The sequence below is a fragment of the Acinonyx jubatus genome, chromosome C2, assembly GCF_027475565.1.
Source record: "Acinonyx jubatus isolate Ajub_Pintada_27869175 chromosome C2, VMU_Ajub_asm_v1.0, whole genome shotgun sequence".
Lineage (NCBI taxonomy): Eukaryota > Metazoa > Chordata > Mammalia > Carnivora > Felidae > Acinonyx > Acinonyx jubatus.
The window spans coordinates 52,917,873-52,939,822 of NC_069384.1; the positions used below are offsets into that span (position 1 = coordinate 52,917,873).

Below are 21,950 nucleotides of genomic sequence, written 5' to 3' on the forward strand. Positions count from 1 at the left end.
CTCATCTGTAAAATTTTTAAATAATAGGTCCTGCTTCTTAGAGCTGTTGTGAGTATTAAGTAAAATCATCTATGTAGTAATCATTGCACACAGCATGGCACAGGAAAAAAGCTAAATAAATGTTAGCTATTGTATTAGTTTTTTATTGCTGTATAATAAGTCACCCCACACTTAGTGGTTTTAAACAATACCAATTTGTTATCTCACAGGTTCCATGTGGCAGTAGTCTGGACACAGGTGAGCTGGGTCCTCTGCCCAGAGTCCCCCCAGAGAAAGGGAAGGTATTAGCTGGGGCTGCAATATGGGGCTCAGGATCTTCTTCCAAGCTTACCTGTTGTTGGCAGAATTCATTTACATACAGTTGGGAGACTGAGGCCCTCAGCAATTAGAGGCTGCCCCTACTCCCTCCCACGTGACCTTCCATTACACTGTGGTTTGTTTCTTCAAAGCCAACAGGAGTGCACCTGCTGCTACTCCTCTCCCTGACTTCTCCCATCTCAACTGCTAAATCCTTTTAAAAAGAGCTCAACTCATTATGTCAAGTCCTCCCATGATAATCTTCTTTTGATTAACTTAAAGCCAGCCAATTAGGACCTTAATTACCCCTGCTAAATACTTTCCTCTTTGTCAGATGGGGTAACTTAATCATGGAAGTGATATCCCATTATATTTACAGTTCTCACCCACATTCAAGGGAAGGTGATCCCTACCAGGGGCATGAATGTGAAGCCAATCTTAGAACTCTGCTTACCACAGCTATCTTGTTGTTGTTGTTGTTGTTGTTGTTGTTGTTGTTATATTAAATGCTAACTAGAGTGTCTCTCCTTTAAAATGAGTCTGAGGCATATGATTCAGTTATACCTGAATTTTTCAAACACCTCCATTGTAAATATAATTTGCATGTATACATTTGAGACAATGATATTTGAATTTTTTAGAATTCTACACATCTCTCAGTGATTTGTCCAAGCTAACTTTTCCAGACATTTACATTAAGATGAAAAAAATAATAGCAGCAGTGCAAAGGAAGATAACCACACAATTATAAAATACCCTCATACAGGCTCAGAAACAATGCTTACAATATAAAAAGGATTAAACTATAGAAACATCAAAAAAGCTATAACTGAATAGTTATGGAAAAAATTAAAGAAAATAATGATTATTTACACTCCCAGAGATTGGTTGCCAAAGGAAATTACTACCTACAAAATATGTATGTATATACACACACAAAACTGCACAAATAATAATAACAACACTATTTGCAAAACCAAAAGAAAACAATTGAAAAAAAGTTTGTAATGGATAGTTTTGATTTTGAAAGAAAGAAAAGACCTTTTCACTATTACCAGGATTACCATAATCAAAATTAGGCAAATTAGTAAATAAAATAATTATTAATTTAGGAACTGAATTAAAGCATATTTGGGGAACTAAGTTTATAGTTTAACAAAATATAAACAATTACTGAAGTAATGTTTTGAAAAAATATAATCTTTAAAAATGTTATCAAATAATTTAACAATGGAACCTCTATATGTGTATGGCAATTCATGTCTTTTATGGAAAAAAGAAATAGGCCAAGATGAAAACAGTATTTCAGAAATTCCTGCCCGGGGGCAGGGGGGGTGGGTGCGGTAAATCGCAGAATTAACTGTGAAAGAATCTATTGAGCTGGACAAGGAAAACAATCAAATTGCTGGAGTTAAATGAGTTAAGGTAAGAAATTTAGGGAGCTATATTCAGATCAAAGAGTTCTTGTAGAAAAATAGAGCAAACAAGCAGACAGTAGAGCTGCAAAATAATTTACATTTTTGCTTCCACAAAATCAAGAGAAATCGTACCAAGAAGTCCAAATAACAGTGAACTGCACATGGACCTCTCCCAGTGAACTTGGTAACACGGTCTTCATCTCATGGCAATGATTTATAATGAGGGAAATTTTCATACAAACAAACTAACCCTTAGTGATAGAATCTAATCAAAGCAGGCTCACCTGGGAGGAAAAATTTGAAGTCTTCAGGGGTTTTGTGAAGAAGATAAAGAATGAGATCATTAAATATGAGACCCAAATATGATTTATGTATAAAACAGCTCAATTAAGTTAATATACCTTCGAGATTCCAGATATTGAATATATTTATAGTTTCTGCCATTGATTTAGTCATGGTCAATACTATTGAATCAAATAGGCTAATCACACACTGTTTCACTGGTTCTTTCCTTGGGCTTTGCTTCCTCAAGGAAATTTGTCCTGGGAAAGACAAGAGAATGTTCTATTCATTGCCATTGTAAACAGGCTTGGGACAGTCTTAATTGCTGTTTCCAATATCTGTCAGGGAGAGGTAGGGGTAAAACAGAAAACACTAGAAAAAAATTATATAAGAAAAAAGATCCTTCTAAAAATTAAATATCCTCATTATTTTGAAAAATATATACCAATGAAAATTACTAATGCATGTCTATTGCTGTGCAGAATACTGCCCACCCCCCACAAAGATAACCGTACCCTGATGCCTGGAACCTGTGACCATGTTACCTTACATGGCAAATCAAACTTTGGAGATGCGATTAAGGTTAACGAACTTCAGATGCGGAGATTATTCTGCATTATCTGAGTGGTTATCAAGCTAGTCACACAAGTCCTTGAAAACAGTATTGTTTTTTGATGTGGTCAGAGAAAGAGGTGTAATGAAGAAGTAAGAGTCAGAGGGATATGACATTGTTGGCTTTGAACCCGAAGGAAGGGAGCCACCAGCCAAAGAGTGTGTATGGCTTATAGAAGATGGAAAAGGCAAGGGAACAAATTTTCTCCTAGAACCTCCAGCACTTCTAACTTGATTTTAGCCCAATAAGACCTGTGTGTGACTTTTTTTTTTTTTGAGAGAGAGAGAGGGCACAAGTAAGCAAGGGGCAAAGAGAGAGAATCCCACAAGGGGTTGAGGTGGGGGGTGGAGAGAGAGAGAAAGAAGCCAGGCTCACCTGGGCCTCATGTTTTTACCTGAAGTGGTGCTGGAGCTTACCCGAAATAGGAGACGAGCTCACCCAAAGCAGGGCTCGAACTCACCAACTGTGAGAACATGACCTGAGCCTAAGTCAGATACTTAATGACTGAGCCACCCAAGTGCCCAAGACCTGTGTGGGACTTCTAACCCACAAAACTGTAAGATAGTAAATCTGTGTTGTTTTAGGAACTAATTTTGTGGTAATTTGTTACAAGAACAATGAAAGACAACTATAATTACTAATGAAAATTTTGCAAACGTTACTCAGCTCAGGTGAAAAATAGTTCTCTCAGCAGAGAAGCAAAAGTTAAGTGTGAAAAAGAATCATGAAAGCAAGCCAATTATTGCTCCTATCTGTCCTCCTGCCCAACCAATGCCTATTACAACACCTCCATTAGGTTAATTGCCTTCTCAGAACGCCAGAAACTTATAGAGAGATAAGGTGTTACAGAAGGGAATGCCTGGGCCAAGGAATTCAATAAGTCTAGGCTTGAATTCGTACTCCACACATAGAAGATTTGTGAAAAGAAGAAACTATTTACAGAGCCTGAGTCTCAGTTTCTTTACCTCTATGATAAAGATAATTATGTCCAAAAGGTTGTCAAAATAATCAAATGAGTGAATAAATAATAGCCAATACATAGTATATCCTAAGTGAATTTTAGCTATTTATTATCATTGTCACTTTTTCTGGTGTCTTATATAAACCCTAGAAGTTGGATGCTTAGTCTAAAGCTCACATCAAGAAGTCACAGGATGGGAACAAATGTAAAGGCACCTAGTCTCTAATTACTATTTTTTTCACTACTGTCAGCAGCCTCCATTGGTCAAAAGATGACTTACTATATAAGAGTTCTCTAAATCACCATTTTAAATGTAAGGTACATATAACATTTGGACAAATTTTCATGCCCTTATCAAGGAAAGATTTTAATAGCATTCATAAAATCTGGGTTTCCAGAAATCTATGGACAATGATGTCTAAACTACTCTATTACTATTGTCAAAGTCATAAATCACCATTATTTATGGATCATCATGAATTCCATCTGAATGTAACCCTTAAATTGTGTATCTTACCTGAAATGTCACAAGATTGGGTTCTCTACAAGCACATCATAAATGGGGATTCTTGTGAAAGTGATTTATTGGAGATGTGCTCTCAGGAGGAGGCGACAGAGGCAAGCACAAAATGGCAGGAGAAGAAGGCTAAACATAGATTTAGTCTGTCCTGGAAATAAGTTTCAGCCTTATTCCACAGGGAGCTATAGAGCATGAATTATACCACAGACTTGAGCTCACCTTGGAGCACAGGGACCATTTGTGTACCCCTGTGTAGGGGTACATGTGACTTTTAAAAGTCAACAGATGCAGGAGCTCGAGGTGAGTGTACTGGGATGAGGGAGTGGGAGCAGTCACAACAGCATCCACTATAAAAGATCATCCCAAGGGCACCTGGGTGGCTCAGTCGGTTAAGCATCCGACTTTAGCTCAGGTCATGATCTCATGGTTTGTGAGTTCGAGCCCCACATTGCATTGAAAGCAAAGCCCACTTCAGATCCTATGTCCCCCTCTCTCCCTCCTGTGGGGGAAGCAGGGGGAGAGGGGGGGAGAGAGGGGCAAAGAAAGAGGGAGACACAGAATCCAAAGCAGGCTCCAGGCTCTGAGCTGTCAGTACAGAGCCCAACATGGGGCTCGAACTCAGGAACCGTGAGATCAAGACCTGAGCAGAAGTCAGACGCTTAACTGACTGAGCCACCCAAGCGCCCCCAAATAAAAACATTTAATAAATAAACATTTAATATATAAATAAAATTTAAAAAAAAGAAACTTAAGACAGTCTCCTCAACCTTTATACTTAGAGGAATAAGATGAACTTGTCTTTCTCTAGGGACATAAATAATATTGTACCAAATACTCTTTTGCTTTCTGTTGGCTCAAAGAGTGAAATTTTCTACATGAATTTTCATAAATGTTATTTAACCTCATTTACAGAGAATTACAGAAATGTAATTGAAATTGGTGATCTTCACTTTATTTTTAAACTTATTTTTTTAAATAGAAGAGCACTGATAAACGTAGACTTAGAAATAAATCAATTATAAAATAAATAATAATTGGCTCATTATCACTGATCTTTGAAAGTAATTGCATTTTTGTTTATGAATTCATAAGTCACTATTATTGATTTGCTGATATACAGATTAATGCAAATCTCAACATGCTGGATAATCTGTTTCCAGATAGGAACATGTGGCAAATAAGCACTACATTTTCTACTACACAACTAGATTCTAAAATCAACCTGTGAAGCAACAGAGGGAGTTGTTTAATAACATCCAGAGTGCAAGACCTGTCCTGGGAGTCTCCCTAATGAATCATCTCATCCCATATTCTTTGTCAAAACCTTAAATGAATTAAGTGTGTGGCTCACTCATAAGTGGGATGCACCAAAAGTAATTGAATGTGGTAATCAAAAATTTGTTAAACCTGTCACTGCACATCATTATCACCTTCAAATCCAACACAGCACAATTAGCTTACAATAGTTATAGTTGAATCAAGTCCACATTAAGGTGAGTGAGTAATGCACACTCTTCAGTAAATTAAATTAGACTCCAACTAGATGAACAGAATAAAGGCTGAACGTGTGAGTGGTATAAATAAGATAAAACACAGGATTTATGGAGTGCTAAACCTGTTTCCTAAAGCAATGTGGGCTAAATAGCCTTCATTACTGCCTTTTAACTAGCCGACATGCCATACATCAGGCCAGAGCCTAAAAATAAAAATCTACTTAACTCTGGCGCCTAGCTTGTGATTGATATGTAAAAGAAAACAATGAAATATGTAATCATTAATATAAAATAAACATCTTATTCTTCCCATTGCCACATAAGAGTACTGAAAATTACAAAAGAAGAAAACTAACAAACCCTATACTACCTTAAATTATAGAGAAGGCTTTGGCGGAAGAATACTCCATCATGCTCTCTCAGCTGATAGGTATTTTTAGTTAAAAATTATGGTTATACTCAAGGCAAAAAATTTACTACAGGATTTATACAATGGTGGAAATAATTTGAAATAATCGGTAAGGATATATTCACTTGCAAGGCAATTAAAAATTATATTAGTCTACATTGGTACATATACATACACACAAAGGTTTTAGGTGAAGATATGTGCTGGGGGGATGATTTATAATTTCCATAAATCTGATTAAATGCAACATAATAGGTATTTGTGTTTGGGATGCTCATAAATAAACACAAGACAATTGTGTAAATGTCACCTATAGCTCAGTTACAATACTCTATGAGGTCTGAAAATTTAGTATCTTTGATCCAGAAGTTATCTCAATTTCATATTATAGACGTGGAATGTACAAACTTAGACTGTTTGGGACTAGAAATTTAAGTAATTTGAAACTAAAAGTAAACCTTGTAAGTAGACTAGAATGCCCGTGTTTCCTACCAAGGTTATCTTCTCAGGATTATGGTAACTGAAAAATCAAATTAGTAATGATAGTGTCTTCTGGTCAATATGTCATGACAGCAAAAGATACTTACAGTCTTAGTAAATATGTTATTTCATTCAGGCTAAGTTAAAAATTAATGGGTCTCTTTGAGTTTCTTAAAACTGGCCTGTGGATCTCTTTTAGATAGTATATTTGGAAAAGTAATAAATATTGACAGGTTTTTATTTCCCCTAGCAGCCTCCACCACCACTTGCTGGATTTCGTATATCTCTGTTATTTTAGCACATTCTCCTCACATGTCACACATCATAGGACCAGTGCCTTCTGCATTGGTCATTTCCCGTTTTCTAACCGCCAGCCTCCTTAATCTCAATAGTGATGTCTGCAAATCTCAGTATAGAACTGCCTGCTTCTGGGACAGCTCCCCAGAGATAGTTAAACTCACCCTTCTGGATTCCTGTTGCTTGCAATAATAACATGACTCTTGGTGAGCCACTGATATTTTTCTGATATGTACTTTAGGCATGTTTTGGGGTCTTTGAGTTAGAACTGAACTGATAAATCCATGGCCTATTGACATTCAAACAACTGTATGATCTCTCATTTTTGTCTTTACCTAATGGTAAAACTGTTTCTTTTTATTTATTTGGAAAGCTGATTTGAAACTATCATATGTACATATAATAGTGCCTCGTATTTTTTTATTTTAAGCATTTCCCCTGGCAATTTGAAGGATAAGCGTATGTTTGAGGGAATACCATTACTTTGGGGTTATGAGCCGGCATGTATTTTTCTTTCCTAATCTGATCACTAGTTGTCCAGGGCCTACTGGTATTTAAGACATCTGTTTCCCTGGGGGTCGTTGTCCTTCACTGGCATCTTCACTGATACACATGTTAGGAGTATAGGGGGACCTTAAGTCCAATGTGGACATAAGTAGTTGTTGGATCTTTTTCTCCTGTATAAAAATAAAATCAGTGCCTAATATAAAAGCTATTGGAACTTTCCCCATACCATTTTCTTTTTTTGAAAATCAAAGATTGTGTATTTGAGTAAACTACATAACCTTATCTGTACTACTGACTCCGAGTGAACTAAATATTACTTGGTAAGGGTCCTGGCCTTAAAATCTTTCAGAAAAGATTTTAAACATCTAAGTAATTGACAGCATCATCATTTAAACATCCCCTGTGTCTACAGCACTGTACAACATTCTCTGGGTAGAGGTGCAAAATAAACAGAAGATGGATCCTACATTGGGGAATTTACAGCTTAATCAAGAAGTACATGTATGAAATAAAAGCCAATAGATGAAAACCATTTATAGATTAGTTCTTTGTGGTATGGCTTAAAGTCAGGCTAAGTCTTTAATGATTACAGAATACAAATATATACATTCGTAAAAGCACACATGCCTTCATCACATAAAACAAAAACACTCAGGCCGTCACACAGACCAGGATAAACCGTAAGAAAGGAGAGGTGCTATAACAGTAAATTTAAGCCAGTCAGTTTTCTTTAGTCTTAACACTGGAAAAATACCTATATTATGAATGAGGCTGCATGTGCTCAAAATATAGCCTCAGCTCTCAAGACTTACACAAAACTGGCACTTTGATACCATAGCAAGCCGGGGAATGACTCCAATGGTTTTAAGAAACAAAAATCTAAGATGGTTTTCATCACCTCTAGGTCTTTTCCAATTATTTCTTATAAACATTTTTTAAAATACAGTAACATTTTTTAAAAGTTTTAAAGTGAACACCTGCATCCTAACCACTGTGTTAAAGATTCCACAATTAACACTTTTCTAAATGTGCTTTATCACGTATCTATTTATCCATCCATCCCTCTATGCATCCATAAATCTACCTATATTTTGAAATGTATTTAGAAAAACATGGATGTATCGATCCGAATGCATTTCAAAATAAGTTGCAGGTACCTGTATACTTCTCACCTAAACATTGCAGCATATATATCATTATTTTTTAAACACTTTTAGGTTAGGGGTGCCTGGGTGGCTCAGTTGGTTAAGTGTTTGACTTGGCTCAGGTCACGGTATCACGATTCGTGAGTTCAAGCCTTGACTTGGGCTCTCTGCTGTCAGTGCACAGCCTGCTTTGGATCCTCTGTCTCCCTCTCTCTTTGTCTCTCCCCTGCTATTCTCTCTCTCTCTCTCTCTCTCTCTCTCTCTCTCTCTTCCTCCCTCTCTCTCTTCAAAAATAAATATTTTTTGAAAATTTAGGTTAAATGTACTGCTATGAAATGCACAAATCTTAACAATACAATTCAATAAGTTTTGGCAAATGCATAATCTATATAACCTAAACTCTCATTTTTAAAGATCTACCCTTAGTACTTTGATATATCAAGGGGTAGATATCTTCCAGAATGTTCCTGCAAGTCCCTTCCCAATTAATGTCTACTCCTCTCAGAGACTGCCACTGTTTCATTTTCTTCCCACCAAACATTAGTTTACTTGGTCCAGAATCTTATAAAGATAAAATTGTATAATATGAAAATGTTGTTTAATGTTTCTTTCACTCAGTATATTTTTTGAGATTCATCAATGTTGCACATAAGTACTGTTTTATGTCTTTTTATCACTAAGTAGTACTCCATCGTGACTACACCGTAGTCTGTTTATCCATGTGCCTCTTGATGGGTATTTGTTTTCAGCTTTGGGCTATTATGGGTGCAGTTTCTCAGACTACACAAGGCTTTCTGTGGGTATATTTTTTATTTCTCTTTGAGTAGAACCGATGAATCCTAGAATAGGTATATGTTCATTTTCTACAAATCCTTGAGGCTTTTTTCCAAAGTGCTAGTAATATTTTATATTCCCACCAACAGTGAATTAGAGTTCCAGGTGCCCTACATCCTTACCAACATTTGGTATCATCCATACTTTTTTTTTTTGGCCATTCAAGTATACATATAATTGTATCTCTTTGGGGCTTTAATTTGCACTGACAATGATTGTACTAGTGTAGGTCGAAACAGAAAATAGAAGCCGCACTGTGGGTTAAACAACCAAAGTACAATATGAAGAATTATCAACCCATGATAAAAGAATAACTATAACAGATATAAAAATGTTGTGTGGTACTCTAGGACTGAAAGAGAATGTCCAAGGAAGGACAAAGTCAGAAAGAAACTCCCTCCTCAAGGCTGAGGTTCATACCTTGTTGAAGAAAGTATAGTTTAGCCCACCAGATAGTAAAACATTCCCTGGTTTGTCCAGGCTAAATCTGTCCTGTAAAATTGGCCAGCACAAAGCAGTGTCCCACAGTGCAGGTGGGAGCAGGCTATCTGTTTCCAGGCCAGGGGCCTGCAGATGGGGTGGCGATCCCCCAGCCCAGGACATGTTGGGCCTGTAGAGAGAGCAGCAGCAGGGTGGAATCCTCTGGGTCTCAGGGGGCCACACAGGTGTCTGCAGTGGGAATCAGAATGCTTAGGCCAGCAGGAGGTTTTTGGGGTACTGGTTTCCCTATTGAGGGTTTTGGGGAGGTAATCATCAATCCTGGCCGAGACTGCAAGGCTTCCTTGGATCCAGGGCTCTGGGCCTGCACTGTAGCAGAGGTACACTGGATGTCCTTCCAGCCACATCAGCCACCCACCATGCAGCACCAGGAAACTACAAGGGAGCCCTTCCTTCCTGTGATGCTCCTCCAGTGCCCTCTATTGAGAAAGGTTAACATTGTGCTCATTTTAAGGAAAAATGCTTAAAGGAACCCTATTATTATCACAGAGCATATACTGATGGGGAAATCTGGAGCTGAGTGGCAATAAATTGTTAACTGGCACAGTGACCATTGACAACTGTAAACTTTTTCATGTGATTTTGTATATCGTCCTTTGTTAAGTGTGTCTGTTTAAACCTTTTTTTCCCCTAAGAATCTCACTTTTAGCACATTGATCTTGCTTCAGCTTTATCCGGATGCATGAATAGCTACAACAGAGAAGCACACCCCACACTTTCTTCTGCATTCTGTTACATGGTTTTGATTTGTACAAAGAATTGCTTCAATAGACTCTGATATCTAATCTCTATCAGAAAACATTGCTTACTATAAAAAACATTGTTGGAGAAGGTTCTTAATATTATGGACGAAAAATAGCATAGAAAACTGTTAAAAAAAGCACAGCATGGGTAGGAGAACTGACTTTGAAACCAGATCACGTATGTTGAAATACAGCTTCTCCACTGACTAGCTATGTAGCTTTGGGTAATTTGCGTAGGATCACTGTGCCTCAGTTTCCTCACCTGTCAAAAGGGATAACAGGTTGTTGTAAGGAATACCTGAGTTAATATTTATAAAATTTTTCAAATCGTTTCTAGCGCATAGTAAGTCCCAAAAGTGTTTAAATATGTTTTTGTACATACTTCATATTTACATACTTATTTTTATTAATTATTATGCTGTTAATAATATATTGGTATACAATAATGTTAGTATAAAAGTACGTTTAATATACTCATATTAATACATTATATTTATGTATAAAAATTTAAATGTAGGTTAGCTAGTGACAGCACTAGCTAATACTTTACTGGGCACTTTCCATGCACCAGGCACTGTGCTAAAAGCTTTGCAGGTATTATCTCACTGAATAATCGAAAAACAAATCCTTTCAATGCAGATATGATGAGGAAGTGAAGTCTTAGATAAGTTCAGTGGGTTTTCCATCAAAATAGTGGATTCAGTTTTAGTGTAAAGTCCACTCCACACCCCACTTCGCCTTCACCCCAGCCAACTCCAACAAGCAAACACCAATCCTCCATAAAGTATAACCATATAAAATAAAGGAAAATTACCATAAGAAACAAACAGATAAGTCAAAGTTACACAGGTGAATGGAACTGACTCTGAAAAGAACATAGGGTTTTGAAGCTTACATACCCTTGTAGGACTAGATGTTAATGCCTCTGTTAAGTCAGTAGATGAAGCCTCATACCGGTACACAGTGGAGTGTCGTGTGTAAGCTCTGCATGAACCACAGTGGGCTGACCATCCATGAAATAGGAATGAGGCGACTCACTCATTGGCTACAGAAAATGGCAAAGAAACTAAGCTGTTCATCAGGAGCCATGGTCTGAAGAAAGAGTTTTGTATAAGAAATCAAGCCCCAAGCCCCACACCATCAACTAATACTGGATCTGAAGTTATACTACCCAGATGGAGACCCCATGATATAAAACTGGCAACATGCACATTTCCCAGCAGCGGAAAGCAAAACTCCGTAGGAGTGTCCCCATAACCCAGAGCAGGTTAAACAACCATGGGAGAGCAAGTGCTACATCCATATTCACAAGAAAAGTTTACAAACTGCACAAGAAAACAAATCACTGTGACAATCAACAGAAACAACCACCTGGAGAACCCAAACTTTTAAAAAATGTAATAATGGAATAAAATTAAAGAGACATGTAAGTATGTTAAGTAAGTACGTTCTCTTAATCTTGACCTGCACACAATGTTCTACAGTCACAGAAATTTGCCCAAGAATATAATCTTACACTCTTTACAACCCAATCGACATGAAAACTTTTACTTATGTAAACTCAAAATTTTAAGAATTTGTATTTCTTTTTCTAGGAAGGCTAAATTACAGATTGGACAAGACTCTCAGAGAATCAGGTAGTAGATATCTTGTTCCTTATATGATCACTTTTACAGAAATGAAACTTTGGATTTTTTTTATCTACTATGTATCAAGAGACTAAGAAAATAATCTTAAAAAATAGATTTCTGCATTTAGTCCAGGGTTCAGTTAATACATTTGAGATTTGCCTATCTATGAGATTATTCATTGTGTTGTCACACATGCATGTGCAGGTGTATGTGTGTTAAAATTTCTTCCAGATTTAAATAACTTGTGTTTTTTCAAAGCAAAATTTCTTATTTGTTTTCTTTTCTTTTTTTTTTTCTTTTGGGAATCTTGTAACTGAACATTTTTTCCTTTTGAGTTAGTTCCTTGAAAACTCAAGGCCAAATTGGGAAGGATGTCCTTTTAGTAACATTGTAAGCTTTATGGCATGGTTTCGTGTACCACCAGTTTCATAGTATTTTCTTATTCTTATTTTTCTTTCATTCCCAATTTCTTAATTTTATATGCCTATTGTACAATATTCCTATAGCTTATATAAAATCCCTTTAGGAAAAGAAAAATCAAGGTGTGTGTGTGTGTGTGTGTGTGTGTGTGTGTGTGTGTGTAGTATTAAATTTCACCTAATGATGTTTTCCTTGATTACATTTTTCTTAAAATATACATTATAGCTATCTAAAATAGCGCTTCTTTGACCAGTGAATGAACACTTCCATTTTACCACATCTGAAGTTAAATTTCAAAGGTCATAAGATTTACTGATCTCAAAGATCACCTCAACCATCCTTTATCTTTAGAGAGTATTATACCTGTATTATTACAGTTCTAGGGCCGTTTATTTTATTAAAGTTTATGTTTTGATAGATGAAGAATACTGTGTACCTACTCTTACAAACAGACACTCACCCAGGGTTAGTAATGTCAAAGAAAAACTGCACCTGATGGAGTTAAATTGGTAAGGAAGACTTATTCAAGTCTATTTGCAAGAGAGGTCAAGACTACTGCAATAAGGGAAAGAGACTGAACTCAACTCCTCTAAAAGAGAAGGCAGGAAGGTTTTTAAGGGAGTGAGCTAGTGGAAAAGTACCAGAGAATGTTAGGAGAGAAGTTGGTCAATATGATTAGACAGTCTGCGTTTGCTAATTGGCACTTCCTGAAGCTAGGCTCCTATCCTCCCACAGAGACTGGAAGATATGGCTGCTACCTTCCTAGTTTTGACATTTCAAAGGGATGCCTCCCAGGTACTTGAGAAAGACATTCCTGGGTTGCAAAGCTAGCAAGAGATTGGGAGGAGATTTTATCTCACAGGAACAGAGAAATAATTTATAATTACAATTTTTATAAAGTAAATGCTCTAAGAAAAGGAGCCTATAGTTGAGAAGAAATCTGTCTAAAGTTTAGTCAATGAAGAACATTAGGCCATCTTGGTTTAGTAGCCAGTCTATAAGTGGAGAAAGCTATATAGTTTCACTATATATTTAGATCCGTAGGAGGTAGCTTGGTATTTTTATTTTATTTTATTTTATTTTATTTTTTATTTTTATTTTATGTTATTCTATAACATCTGTTTTTATTTTTAAATTAAACTCTACATCCAATATGGGGCTCAAAATCATGATCTTGAGATCAGAGTCACATGCCCTACCAAAATAAGCCACACAGGCACCCCAGGCAGCTTGGTCTTTTTAAAGATATATTATGTAAATATATTCAAAACATTTATTTTAATGATAGTGCAGTAATTTTCCGCATGTGGCATTACTCTGCCTTTCTCTGTATCTGACCTGTCCTCTTCCCTCTTCCTCTCTTCCTGCCACTCCTGAGATTTCATGTGACCGTCCTCAATCATCACTGCTCACATTTAGTCTCAGGCAGCCACTGAGTTTGGGAGCTTTATTGTTAATTTTTTTTTGACATTTATTTATTAATGAGAGACAGAGAGAGACAGAGCATGAGCATGGGAGGGGCAGAGAGAGGCGGAGACACAGAAGCCCAAGCAGGCTCCAGGCTCTGAGCTGTCAGCACAGAGCTCGACGCGGGGCTGGAAGCCACAAACCGAGAGATCATGACCCGAGCCACAGTCTGAAGCTTAACAGACTGAACCACCCCGGAGCCCCAGGGAGCTTCACTGTTAAAGCTACCTAACTCGACAATTCCATACCCAAGACACTCAGCGTATACTTTATGGGGTGTTGTAAGAAAAGAATGAGATAATGTATGTGAAAGCACATTACACAGTCCCTGTCTCAGTGATTCGATATCTTATGCATTTATTTCACCTTTTCTTGCTAGTCCTGCCACTCTGCTCTTTCCTCCTTGTTCCAGGCATCAGCTTCCTTGACTCTCAGCTTTATTTGTGGAGATGTACCATGCCTGCTGACAACAGCATGCCCATCTCTGGGCCCATGATCTCAACAGTACTAATTGCTTTACTCTCCACATCTGCCCTTTGTCTCGCCCCAACATCTGCATATCCCAGTTCTGGTTCTCTCCTATACTACTTAGCACTGAGGGATGCAAGGCAGACCAGTCCCATCTATAATAGTAGAATCACCCATGGCATCTGTAGATTGTTGGAGTACAGCCAGATCCCTGGCACATCCTACACCTGAACACTCACAGAAATGAGAAACACTCACCACCCTCCTTTATGTTCTGGATATTACGATTCTGACCAAAGTGAAGAGAAGAAAAGTCAATGGAAGGACAGGAAAAAAGGATAATATGACAAGCTCAGAAAAGTTATCACAAGAAAACAGAGAAATGGAATGAGAATTATTTTAAAAGGTAGACATCAAATTAAAAGTAGCAGAAGGCTTTGTCTTTTGTTTTGAAGAACTTGAGGATTGGAAAGTTGCAGCCTGAAACAAGAGCAGATAATACAGGACTAGGTGCCAGCTGCCCCAGGAAAGGTGCAGAACTGATGTGCCTATGAGAAAAGGCCATGAAGCTCTTCACAACGAGATGTCGATTCCTTTTCATTTTCTTCAGGCCTCTATTCCTACACACACCCTAATAGCAAAATAACTTAATCCTTGGTTTATTGATCAGAGTGAAGCCACTGAGGATATTTTTATCTTGTCTAAATTCCTTCTTACTGTCTTGTGTTCTTCTATCTGTTCTCTTCAACTCAACTCCCATTTCAGATGAATATGTGACCCATTTATCTGGGAGTGTATTCCTGCAAACTTTCATCCTTCATTCTTTTTTTCTTCTCCTCAGTTTTTTTTTTTGTCTCCATAATTAGCATCCTGCATGCACCCAGTATGTGTTCATCATAGTAAAAGATGTTTGTAAAGCTATTATAAATATTTTAGAGATGATTACTATTATCTTGAATAATATGTACCATGAAAATTTTAATATATGTAAAAGAAGAATGATGGAATAAAAGGAATAAATGCTAAGTACCAAAGAACATTGTCACATATCTTGTGCTCACTCTGCCATGACAATAACTCCACAAACCTTTATAATGAAGGATAGACTGAATAATGACACAAATAAAATTTTAATTTTCTTTCACTTTAAGTCTATTGAGGACTTATTATGCCTAGTCCTTAAAACAGGTAAAACAGTGATTTGCATTATTCACAAAAGATACATTTGTGTGGATACTATTGTGTAATTATTCCATAGCTCTCTTCTGTGACACTCAGGAGTTTCAAAATAGTCAATATAAAATGGGACTCTGAATGTTGACGAAGTCACAATACAATAAGCAGTGATGGTTCAGGAAAAATATTCATTACTGAGAGACATTAGAAATGTGTTTATGGAAGAATTGATCACGGAGTCAAAACTGGCATTTTTCAGTAGAATTGGTGCATTTCTTCCATTAAACTTGTAATGACTCGGATCCAAAGCATATTTAATTCATGGATCACTGCTGCAATATTGTGTCAACATGTACTTAGGGAGTCTTCAATGTATGGATCACTGCAGTGATAGACTGTAATGGTCCCTCATCTATCAAGTTAATGCATATTATCATAGAACACTAATACAAGGGTTATTGATAAGACATTCCACAACCCATACTTTATAGGAAATTGCTGACAAGCCCTTAACATTATCAGTAGTAGAATTAACAACAACAACAACAAACAACTAACAGAACTGTTGCTAAGACATTTTAGGAAAAATACTTATAAAACATAAACTTTCTCCAATTTCACTCTATGCTTAGATGACCATTTTATTTTAACACTGAGTTTTTCCTAAACTGTCTTGTTATAAGATATATACAGCTCTTCTGTTTTTTCTAGCCATGTATTTGGATAATTTTCTTTGACTTTTTCAATAAAAAAAAAAAAGTTACTGACTTGAGGTTGAATACTGAGGAAGTGAAAGATCTGATAAATTAGACAACTCCTAGATGACTATAGGTAAACTGAGATTGATGTTCACCTCCCTTTCCTGGGCAATGGCAGGATATATTACTACACATTTATTCAAGAGTCTCAGCTGGCATATTGTAATTATTAACAGACATTATTGAGCACCTTCCTTTTCTTAAGGAAATCAAAGACTCTATCTGATAATTCATGTGGAGTATTTTAATTCTCCAGAGAACTAAGTTCAGATTGTCTTCAATTGATACTTATTCCAAGAAAAAAAATTACAGTATTTAAAATGCTTAAGAGCTCTTACCCTTTATCTCTGAGCACTCGGTTCCTTTCTAACAAATGGAAAGTTGTATCTGAGAAAGAAATATTTTGTTCCTCCACAATCCTGGTTTATGAAATCTTAACTTCTTTATACTTGAGCACTCCTCTGCCAACCAATATTTTAATGGCAACTACTAATCTTGGAATTTCCATGTTTCCCGAGGCCTGTTAGTAATAATGTAAAAGAGAAGGCAACCCCTCAGAGCCAGGTCTTGGCATAGCAGTATTAGCTGGGCTTCAGTGTTACCGAGTGTTGGACTAGCACTCATGGCTAGATCATGTTGTTGTCTTGTTGAACATAAACAGCTTCATCGAACATCAATATGAGATAAGATCACTGTGTATAAGCCATTAATCCAGACAAAAATAAGACCACTGAACAATCATGTCTGGTTACAGACAATATCACACACATTTCCAGCCATAAAAATGATGAAGCATCTGTCTATCCGGCTAATATGAGTGCATCCTGCTTATTTACCAAATATAACATTCTTTTTGTTTCCTAGATAAGAATTGTTAAGAAACAAACATAGAGTTACCACTGCTTTCTAATGGCGCCCAAACCACAGAAAAGCCCTACATCCTTGAATCTTTTCTCAAAGCACCTAACAGAAGCCAAAATTCTACAAGGGGTCCTCTTTAACCCTCTTACTGAGATACTCCATGCATCCCCATGGTACACATTCTTCCTTACTGCAACTAGTCAATAACCCAACTTTGTTTAACTATAGTTGTGTTCCCTATGGTCTTTGGCTGAAGGCATTGACAAGAGTGTAAAAAGAAGCATTTTATAACATACTTGGGGGGCCATTTTGAATTTCAGCCCTTCTTTTCCCAAGATCTTCCCTCTTTCCACATGAGAAACAAAAAACAAAAACAAGTGAACAAAACAAACAAAACCACAACACAGCTAACAAGAAGAAACTGGTGTCTCAAGAGTCAGGGTCTATAGATTCTACATCTCACAAGCAAGCACTGGTCTCAGTTCTTTTCCTGACCAGTCTGGAGGCTGAATGCTGGCCCCACTGTGCAAGATCATGTTAAAGAAGGTTAAGATATTTGATTGAGCTGCTACTGAAGGGTTTATTTTTTCTCAAATGTATAATAGTATGACTGTTTTAACAAGGTCTATTCTCAGGAAAAAAAGTTCATATGGTTTAAACATGAATTAATTACTTAGTTATTTTCACTTTTGGCAAAATTATAATCAATACTGATAGACTGTAGTGGAGAAAAGAGATCAAAACCAAAGTAAGCTTTCCTCATATCTGGACAAAACTTAGAGGAGCAAGTCCTTGTGATGGGATAAAAACAGCTTTATGGACAAATGACTTAAAACAGCAAACAAACTACTGTATTATAATATACAATATTCAGAAATATTTTAGGAGAAAGAGTTTGGGTTCATAAAAATAGATTCTTGTTTAGCATGGATAGACTACTTAATTGTCTATGCAATCTCAGACTTAGCTTGAAATCTCAATTTACTCACAGGCTGTTATTGTTTATTGTGACCTTGAGAAACTTACTTAACTCCACCTAAGCTTGAGTTTTTCTTCCCTAAAATATAAGCTCCATTAGGGCAGAGATTTTGTCTCTTTTGTTCACTGCTTATTTTCCTGGTGCCTAGAGAAGCTTCTGGCTCATAGTTGACAGAATAGAAACCAGGATTTATAAAATGGCAGCATAGTCTCTGGTAAATAGTAGATGTTTAAATACATGTTTGTTGTTAACTGAGATGATGTGGTGATGCCAGTGTCATGATTTCAGGCATAATTTTAAAACAAAATATTAAAACACTGCCATCAATTTCATTGATATAGCAAGTCACTCAAATAAGGAGAGTTTGAATGCATCTGTGTTAGTCGCTGCTAGGTAAAGAGTAGTGTCTTTTAATTAATATAGGCAAAAATGTCATCCCCATTTGGACACGGAAGGCAACATGAAAAAAACTGCAAACGTTTTATTCTCATCTACCCATTTCAAAAGTATTATCAAAATAATTTTTTGCCATCCTATGATTTGTATAAATGAAGAAGGGGAAAAAGGAGGATTTAGAGAAATGTAACAAGATATATGGGAATGTAAAACCTTCTCCTACAAACTTAAAATCTTATATTTTTTTTTAATTTTTTTTAGGTTTATTTATTTTTGAGACAGAGAGAGACAAAGCATGAACGGGGGAGGGTCAGAGAGAGGGAGACACAGAATCTGAAACAGGCTCCAGGCTCTGAGCTGTCAGCACAGAGCCCGACGTGGGGCTCAAACTCACGGACCGCGAGATCATGGCCTGAGCCGAAGTCGGCCGCCTAACCAACTGAGCCACCCAGGCGCCCCAAAATCTTATATTATTGATCACTGTCTAGATATTCTTTTCCAGACTTGGTGAAATAGCTAATGTTCCCCCAATTTTTTGCCAGCCACTTGATTCTGGGGTGGCTTTCCATCTCCGCCAGCTCAGGTTTTATTCTAAGCAGTTTGGGAGTTTTTCAGTTTTAGAGACAGAAATGAGAACTGAACTGTGTAGGGGAGCAGATTATGCCACCCCAAAGTATGTCACTTTGGCATAAAGATTATTTTGAGCTGAAGGCAACTGAGAAGCAATAGGTATGAGGAAGAAAGCTTTCTGCTCTCTGTCTGCTGAAAAGCAGGACATGAGTTTGCAAAGGTATCCCCTCCCCTCCTCTCTACCAGGAAGGATGAAAGTTAATCACCAACTTTCAACAATTAGCCCAGAGTTGAATCTATATAACAAAATTTATTAATTTATCTTCCATTAATTTCCCCATATATTTGCTACAATTTCTTGCCCCTAGAAATTCAGAGTCCTTTTCCTTTGTCTCATCAGTGCTCTAAAAATGTATTGTTCCTCAGCTAAAATGCTATATAAGCCCAAGTTCTAATCACCCCTCTAGGCTACTCATCTCTGGATGCTCCCTTGTGTAAGCACAATGCACATGCTAATAAACTTCAGTTTGTTTCTCTCTTATTAATCTGCCTTTTATCAGTCTAATTTACCAGGACTTTGCTGGAGAACTAGAAAGGTGGTAGGAAAATATTTTTTCCAACCTGATCACTACTTTAGGAATGAAAAGTCTCCAAACTGCTTGTGTGTCCATCTGAGCCAGGGAGGGATCTATTCACTTGGGGCTTGTCCACGCCTCCTGTGTACCTACACGACCGCTTCAGGGGACCCTCTTCTCTTGCTACACTCTCTGGTAGGTCCTTGAAACCCCCCAAATAGTCTACTCAGGCCTAGGTTTCTTCTTCCTGTAATTAGGAAATAATGACCTACTGTTGGACCTCACATTTTCAAACCAAGAAGGGACAAACAACAGAGAGTGAGTCCCCAAGATAAATTGCTGGATAAACAAACATCTAACATTGCCTGCGGTTATCACTACTTCAATAACAGTCTGAGGTTTGGTCTCCCAGAAAAGACTAAAGTATCCTCTGTTTTAATAACTTAGCCTTTTCTAACAATCTCTATTTATAGCTGGGAACATTTATTCACTTACTAACAGCCTATACAGGGGGACATTGGCAAATTCAATCTGCTGAGAAAGCTATGCTATACTACTGCCCTCTCCCTGTAACTCTTATTCCAAAATGTTCTTATCCATCCTTTCTTTTGAGTACTCTGAAGTATACAGTGCTCTGTAGAGGCCACCATTTTCTCAATCTCTGGTGATTTATTATTATATATTAGGCATCAAGTAGGTTATAAAAAATATGCCACCGTCAAAACATTTTTTTTCTTTTCCATGTACATCTGCATTTAGAATAATGAGAAATTCCTTTTTACATCTGTCTTTATTTGTTTATTTGTTTTGGTGCCCAACATTTAGGAGAGGTGGGAAAATTAATTGAGAGAAAGAGATTTCAACATGAATGGGTCTAAGATCTGTAAAGGTAGCAGCAAGTCATAGTAAGTTGTTTAGACATTCATTAATTCATTCTTTGAATGTTTGGATTAATCACATGAAAATTAGTGTTTGCCTCTGGAACAACTAGGTAGTGATAAATTTATTAAATGTCTTTTATCCTGACAAATTCTAACTTGCCAAATGTTGTTTTGTTTATGTGTGTAAATATATGCAAAGCAATTCCAACTTTACTTTGAAAGTCTTCAACTTTATCACTAAAATTGCCTGTCAGCCCCAGAAGAGACAACGAGGTAATTTGTTAATGGTTAGAAGTGGAGCCCGGGGAGACATGATTAAACCTGGCTAAAGACAGTAGGGATTTCCTACAGGTAGACCCACAGGTTAATGTTCATCTTTCATGATCCTCTAAATTATATCTTGCTTCCTAATCAGCTGGGTTTAAAATACTCTGTCTCTTAATACTAACAAGGGCCAATTTATTAATTCTTCCACTCTAAATTTACAAGACCAACTGTATCTTGGTAGAGATGGAGGACATGTGCTATTAAATCAATTATGTTATTGAACAGAATCTCAAAACAGTTGTCCTTGATTAACTTAAAGAGGCTGTACTATAAACAAGCCTCACAGGTTCAATAAACTATATGCCTCACATATAGTAATGACATCTAACATTAAGTACTTACATTGTTCTAAGCATTTTACATGTATTTATTCATTTAATGCATACAGCAGCCTTACAGGATAGGTACTATTATTATGCCAGTTTTGCAGCTAAGGACACTGAGGCATAGAAATCTTCCGTAGCTTGTCCAAGGTCACACAACTAATAAAGTGACAGAGCCATGCCCATATTTAAACGCTGGCAGAACAGTTCTACAATCTGCATGAATGTTAAACTGCCTTTCTTACAGTAACACACTTTTTTTCCCAGTGTATGTAGATGATGCTATAGCTAATAAAGTACTACTAGAAAAGCAGAGACTGATTCTTAGTCTCACACATACTAGAAAAGCAGAGACTGATTCTTAGAAGCCAATGAATACCAGCAGTATTCAAGGTCTATGTTGCAGTTTCTTGAAATTACTTTGGTTTTCAAAATGAGGTTTTTATCCTCAAAAGTCTGGGAAACGTAGGCTTGGTACAATTCATTGTACTCAATAAGCCTCTCCTTCACCTCACAAGACTAACCAGAGACTGAATTCTCCAGGAATAGCCCACAGGCTCTGATTATTGCTGGAGAATGGGCTGGGAGCCAGAAAGACAACATAGAAGAAAGAGCTCCTAG

General features: G+C 37.0%; 1 long non-coding RNA gene across 1 annotated transcript in view; it reads right to left on the minus strand.

The window, feature by feature from the left end:
• Positions 1-10,970: 10,970 nt before the first annotated feature.
• LOC128315167 (uncharacterized) overlaps positions 10,971-21,950 on the minus strand; it is a 291,330-nt gene continuing 280,350 nt past the window's right edge. Inside the window, exon 8 of the long non-coding RNA XR_008297642.1 lies at positions 10,971-11,542. This is a non-coding gene — a long non-coding RNA (uncharacterized LOC128315167). The remainder of the gene's footprint in view (positions 11,543-21,950) is intronic.